The sequence below is a fragment of the Physeter macrocephalus genome, chromosome 13, assembly GCF_002837175.3.
Source record: "Physeter macrocephalus isolate SW-GA chromosome 13, ASM283717v5, whole genome shotgun sequence".
Taxonomy (NCBI): Eukaryota; Metazoa; Chordata; class Mammalia; order Artiodactyla; family Physeteridae; genus Physeter; species Physeter macrocephalus.
The window spans coordinates 69500322-69505193 of record NC_041226.1 but is presented as its reverse complement, the minus strand read 5'-3'; the positions used below and the strand labels follow the sequence as shown (position 1 = coordinate 69505193).

The following is a 4872-nucleotide window of genomic DNA, read 5'->3' as shown; positions in this document are numbered from 1 at the left end:
GGGAGGGGAGGGGAGGGGAGGGGAGGGGGAGGGGGGAGGGGGGAGGAGGGGCGGAGTCCTGCTCAGCCACATGGTCCACCCATTTTGACACTCAAAAGAGATCACCTTCGCTTTCATTACTTCATTCCATTTATTTAATTTCACGTTTTTAATATTTCACTATTTAACTTCTCAGGATGGAATAAAAAGCTCTATTAAAGCATTGCGCAGTTTAAAATACGCAGGGATTATAAAATATTTGAGATGTATATATAACATTAGAGGTATACATGTCCTTTCAAAACAAGACTGGCAAAACTGAGGGGAAATAAAACAATGGGAGCTCCTTCGCGGGGCTTGGGGGTTTCTCCTAAACATCAAAGAACGACAAATAGGCCAGGGCCACTGAATAAACGACATATAGTTAAAACTACGTATTTCTGTTTAACTCCCCCCCCAATTTGCTCATGTAATAATTGAGCATATCCTGCTCTGCTGGATTCCGGGGAGCGGATGGGCATGAGACTCAGTCCTTCTCTACTGGGGTCTGACCGAGATCCTTTGCTTGGGCAAACTTTTGTCAGGCTCCTGAAGCTTCTCCCAGGCCAGTCTGTGCCCTTCCTTGTACAATCCCGTTTCGGTGAGAACCCTGCTAAGTCAGCTCAGCCAGGACCCTCCACCCTGGATACCCGGTCACCCTTGACATTGGGGTCTGCATCCCCCGCCGTCCCCAGGTGATGTCTGAGCACCCCACTTGTCTTCGGCAAAGAATCCTGTTAGGTCGGTTCAGCCAGAGTCCCCCCTCACGACCGTGATGCTTCGTCACAGAAATTTCCCATCCTCTGAGCCCCGCCCTGCTCCTTGGCTGTAGAGCCCCGCTTGCGCCCGGTGCACTTGGAGCTGAGCCCAATCCCTCTGGCCCACTGTAAAATCCCACTGCGGTGTCCCCATACCTATGGCAACGGTCCCGAATAAAGTCCGCTCTACCGTCTTTAACAAGTGCTGTCGCACTTCGCTCTCCTTGAACGGTGGTGGTGGAGACAGACGCGGGGCAAGAAGCTTGACGGAGCGTTCAGGGGGAATTAACTGCTCACGCAGCTGTCGTCCTCACGTCTCACCCCGTCAGTATCTCCCAGAGGCGGGCTCCCCATCCGTGCGCTCCTAACTCCCACAGCTGGATTCCCCCACCCGGCACCTCCATTCCCACGCTCCGCAAAGAGCGGGAGACGCGGTGAGTCCAGACACCAACCCAATACCCGCTGCTGCAACTGAGGCTGCCCCGTGATCCTCTAACCCCAGGATGGGCACCGCCACCAACCGCCTACTCAGGACAGAAAACCTGGATAAGAGTCCAGATGCCCTCATTTTTTGACTCCTCCACCAAGTCCCGCCAATTCCACCTCCTAAAAACAGCAAGCCTGTTCCTGGCTTCACCCCACGGTCACTGCCCCTGTTTTGGCCACTGCCACGGTGTCTCCATCGGGGTCTCTGTCTCCACTCCTGACGCCTGACTTTCGAGTGCCACCAAAAGGAACTTACACCAATGCAAATGGGCACATCGTCTCTTGCTTGGAATGTGACAAGGACGTCCACCCTCTCAGGACAAACTCCAGAGTCGTCCTTAGGGCACCCGGGGCCCTTAGCATGCAACCGCTTCCGCCTCTCCAACATGGCCTCTTGCTACTCACCCTGGACACCCACTGAACAACCTGCCCTTGAATGTGCCGGGCCCTGGCACCCAGAACCTTGGCACAGGGCGCTCTGCTCCTAAGACGCCCCCCCCCATCAGCCCCGCCCTGTCCTTCAGGGTCAGCTCTGGGGCCTTCCCTGCTCTCCAGGCCGAGTTAGTGACTCCTCTTTCCTCCTGGGCTTATCGTCCATCTTAGCCTTTGTCACGTGGTCTCCCTGCTGACTTTGTGACTTTAAACAAATATATAGAGATTCATCGGAAGTTGCAAAGACAAATACAGGGGGGTCCTAGGTACCCTTCAGCCGGCTTCCCCTAACGCTGACATCTTGCCTAACTACAGCACAATATCCCAACCAGGACGTGGACACTGGGACAGTCCAGAGTTTATTTGGATTCTGACCGTTATACATGCCCTCACTTGTGTGTGCACATGTATGTGGCGTGGGTGTGCGTGCGTGTAGCCCTATGCAGTGTTTTCACACGTGCAGTCCCTTATTTGAGAGAGTGCGTCTGTCCTGTCACTACATCCTGGGGGCCTGATATACACCACAGGTGCTCCAGAGATGTCCGCTGCCTGCATGCATTAATGAGCGAACGAACCAGTGCATGCACCCCGCTCAGAAAGGGGTCTTGCAAGTCCCTGAGTGCCTGGAGAGGTGGATACACCAATGCAAATGGGCACATCGTCTCTTGCTTGGAATGTGACAAGGACGTCCACCCTCTCAGGACAAACTCCAGAGTCGTCCTTAGGGCACCCGGGGCCCTTAGCATGCAACCGCTTCCGCCTCTCCAACATGGCCTCTTGCTACTCACCCTGGACACCCACTGAACAACCTGCCCTTGAATGTGCCGGGCCCTGGCACCCAGAACCTTGGCACAGGGCGCTCTGCTCCTAAGACGCCCCCCCCCATCAGCCCCGCCCTGTCCTTCAGGGTCAGCTCTGGGGCCTTCCCTGCTCTCCAGGCCGAGTTAGTGACTCCTCTTTCCTCCTGGGCTTATCGTCCATCTTAGCCTTTGTCACGTGGTCTCCCTGCTGACTTTGTGACTTTAAACAAATATATAGAGATTCATCGGAAGTTGCAAAGACAAATACAGGGGGGTCCTAGGTACCCTTCAGCCGGCTTCCCCTAACGCTGACATCTTGCCTAACTACAGCACAATATCCCAACCAGGACGTGGACACTGGGACAGTCCAGAGTTTATTTGGATTCTGACCGTTATACATGCCCTCACTTGTGTGTGCACATGTATGTGGCGTGGGTGTGCGTGCGTGTAGCCCTATGCAGTGTTTTCACACGTGCAGTCCCTTATTTGAGAGAGTGCGTCTGTCCTGTCACTACATCCTGGGGGCCTGATATACACCACAGGTGCTCCAGAGATGTCCGCTGCCTGCATGCATTAATGAGCGAACGAACCAGTGCATGCACCCCGCTCAGAAAGGGGTCTTGCAAGTCCCTGAGTGCCTGGAGAGGTGGATTCAAGGTCACTGGAGCACAGAGAAGAACGTGAAGGACGGGAGGTGGAAGGTGAAAGATCATCTAGGGAAGGCTTCCTCGGTCAGGTTTAGAGCTTGGACTGTATTCTCTAAACCACGGAGAGACCAGGCGTGTTTGGAGCCTAGTCGGTCTACGATATAAATGGCGGTCGGGGAGGACGGGTGGACGAGAGGCAGCTGGTGAGTCAGCTGGGAAAGAGAGAACTGAGGCGGAGGGAAGGAAGCAGGGGGAGCTGAAGGAGGAGAGGGGCAGGCGGCAGGGGCTCCGGAAGACAGGGCCCGGGAGGGAAGGGCACAGCCTGACCGGCAGGGGAAGGCTCCAGGTAAAAGGCGGGGGCCTCCTTTGCCTGCGTGGATTGTGAAATGCCTTTGGGCATCTGGGCAGATGTCTGCAGTTGAAAGTTCACAGCCCGGGCTAGAGATCACCATCGGGATAGCCTCTGACTTTGAGGCAGGGATTGGAGCCCCTGGCCGGCTCCCTCGGTCCCGTGCGGAGGGTCTGGGGACAGCGGCAGGGTGATGTCAGCATCCCTGCTGAGCCCCTGAACGTGTGCAGGTAAACGCACGGGTGGGGGGTGAGCGGGAAAGACACTGCAAGTTGGAGCTCGCCCGAAGCATTTTGGACAAAAGTGCCAACCTGGGCCTCTGCATGCCCGGGACCTTCTGTTGTTCCCCTCCACACTTTATAAAAATTCTTTAAGACCGACAGTAACAACCACAATAAAAAAAAACCCAATTTCTCCAAAAGGCTGCCAGAGGCTCTCTGAGCCTCTCCCTCTATTTTTATTCTGCCTGCACAGAGTTCCATGCTATAAATGCTGGTGGCATCGGCACAATAATTAAAACGCCAGCACAGCCGAGGGTTAGCCGACTACATGCAAAAATGCCAACTCACTAGACTGAGGGGGAAGGAATTGCTCTGGGCGGAAATCAGGTCTATTTTTAGGAGGCCTTAGGTGCTAGGTGACCGGAGAGGAGGACGGATGTCTACCGTAGGGCACCCTTCCGCCAGAGGGACACGAGGGGAGGTGGCAAACAGGAGAACTCTGGGGCTGTCCCAAGGGGGCGGGGACCGAGCTGGCAGGTGTCTGCCACTGTCCCGAGGTCCATGGAGGAGCCCAAGCCTCAGGTCAGGATCCCAGGCAGGCAGAAGGAAGGGAGCACCATGAGAAAAGGTAAAAGCCAAACTGGGCCAAGAAAACAAGTGCAGAACATGGGGAGAGAGGCTTCCTATGAGGAAAATTAGGAAGTACAACAGTAACAGAAACGCATTATAGAAGAGAGAAAAAAGGCTACTTTTATCAAGTGAGAAAAGCCAGTCTGAAAAGGCTACACTGGGTGAGTCCAACTATATAACATTCTGGAAAAGACTATGGAGACGGTAAAAGATGAGTGGTTGGCAGGGTGGGGGGGGATGAACAGGTGGAGCACGGAGGGTTTTTAGGGCAGGGACACTACCCTGTGCGATGCTGCCACGGTGGGTTAGTGACCTTACGCCCTCGGCGAAACCCACGGAACGTAAGACACGAAGAGTGAACCCTAATGTAAACTACGGATTTAGTTAATAATAATATATCAATACTGGCTCATCGGTTGTAACAAATACCCCACACCAGGGCAAGATGTTAACACTAGGGGACAGAGACACTGTGTGTGTGTGTGTGGGTGTGTGTGTGTGTGTGTGTGTGTGTGGTGTGTGTGTGTGTGG

At 54.4% G+C, this 4872-nt stretch overlaps 1 protein-coding gene across 6 annotated transcripts in view; it reads right to left on the bottom strand.

Moving 5' to 3' along the window:
- Positions 1–4872, bottom strand: part of FARP1 (FERM, ARH/RhoGEF and pleckstrin domain protein 1) — a 303222-nt gene that overhangs the window by 18250 nt on the left and 280100 nt on the right. The gene's annotated exons all lie outside the window — the stretch shown is intronic.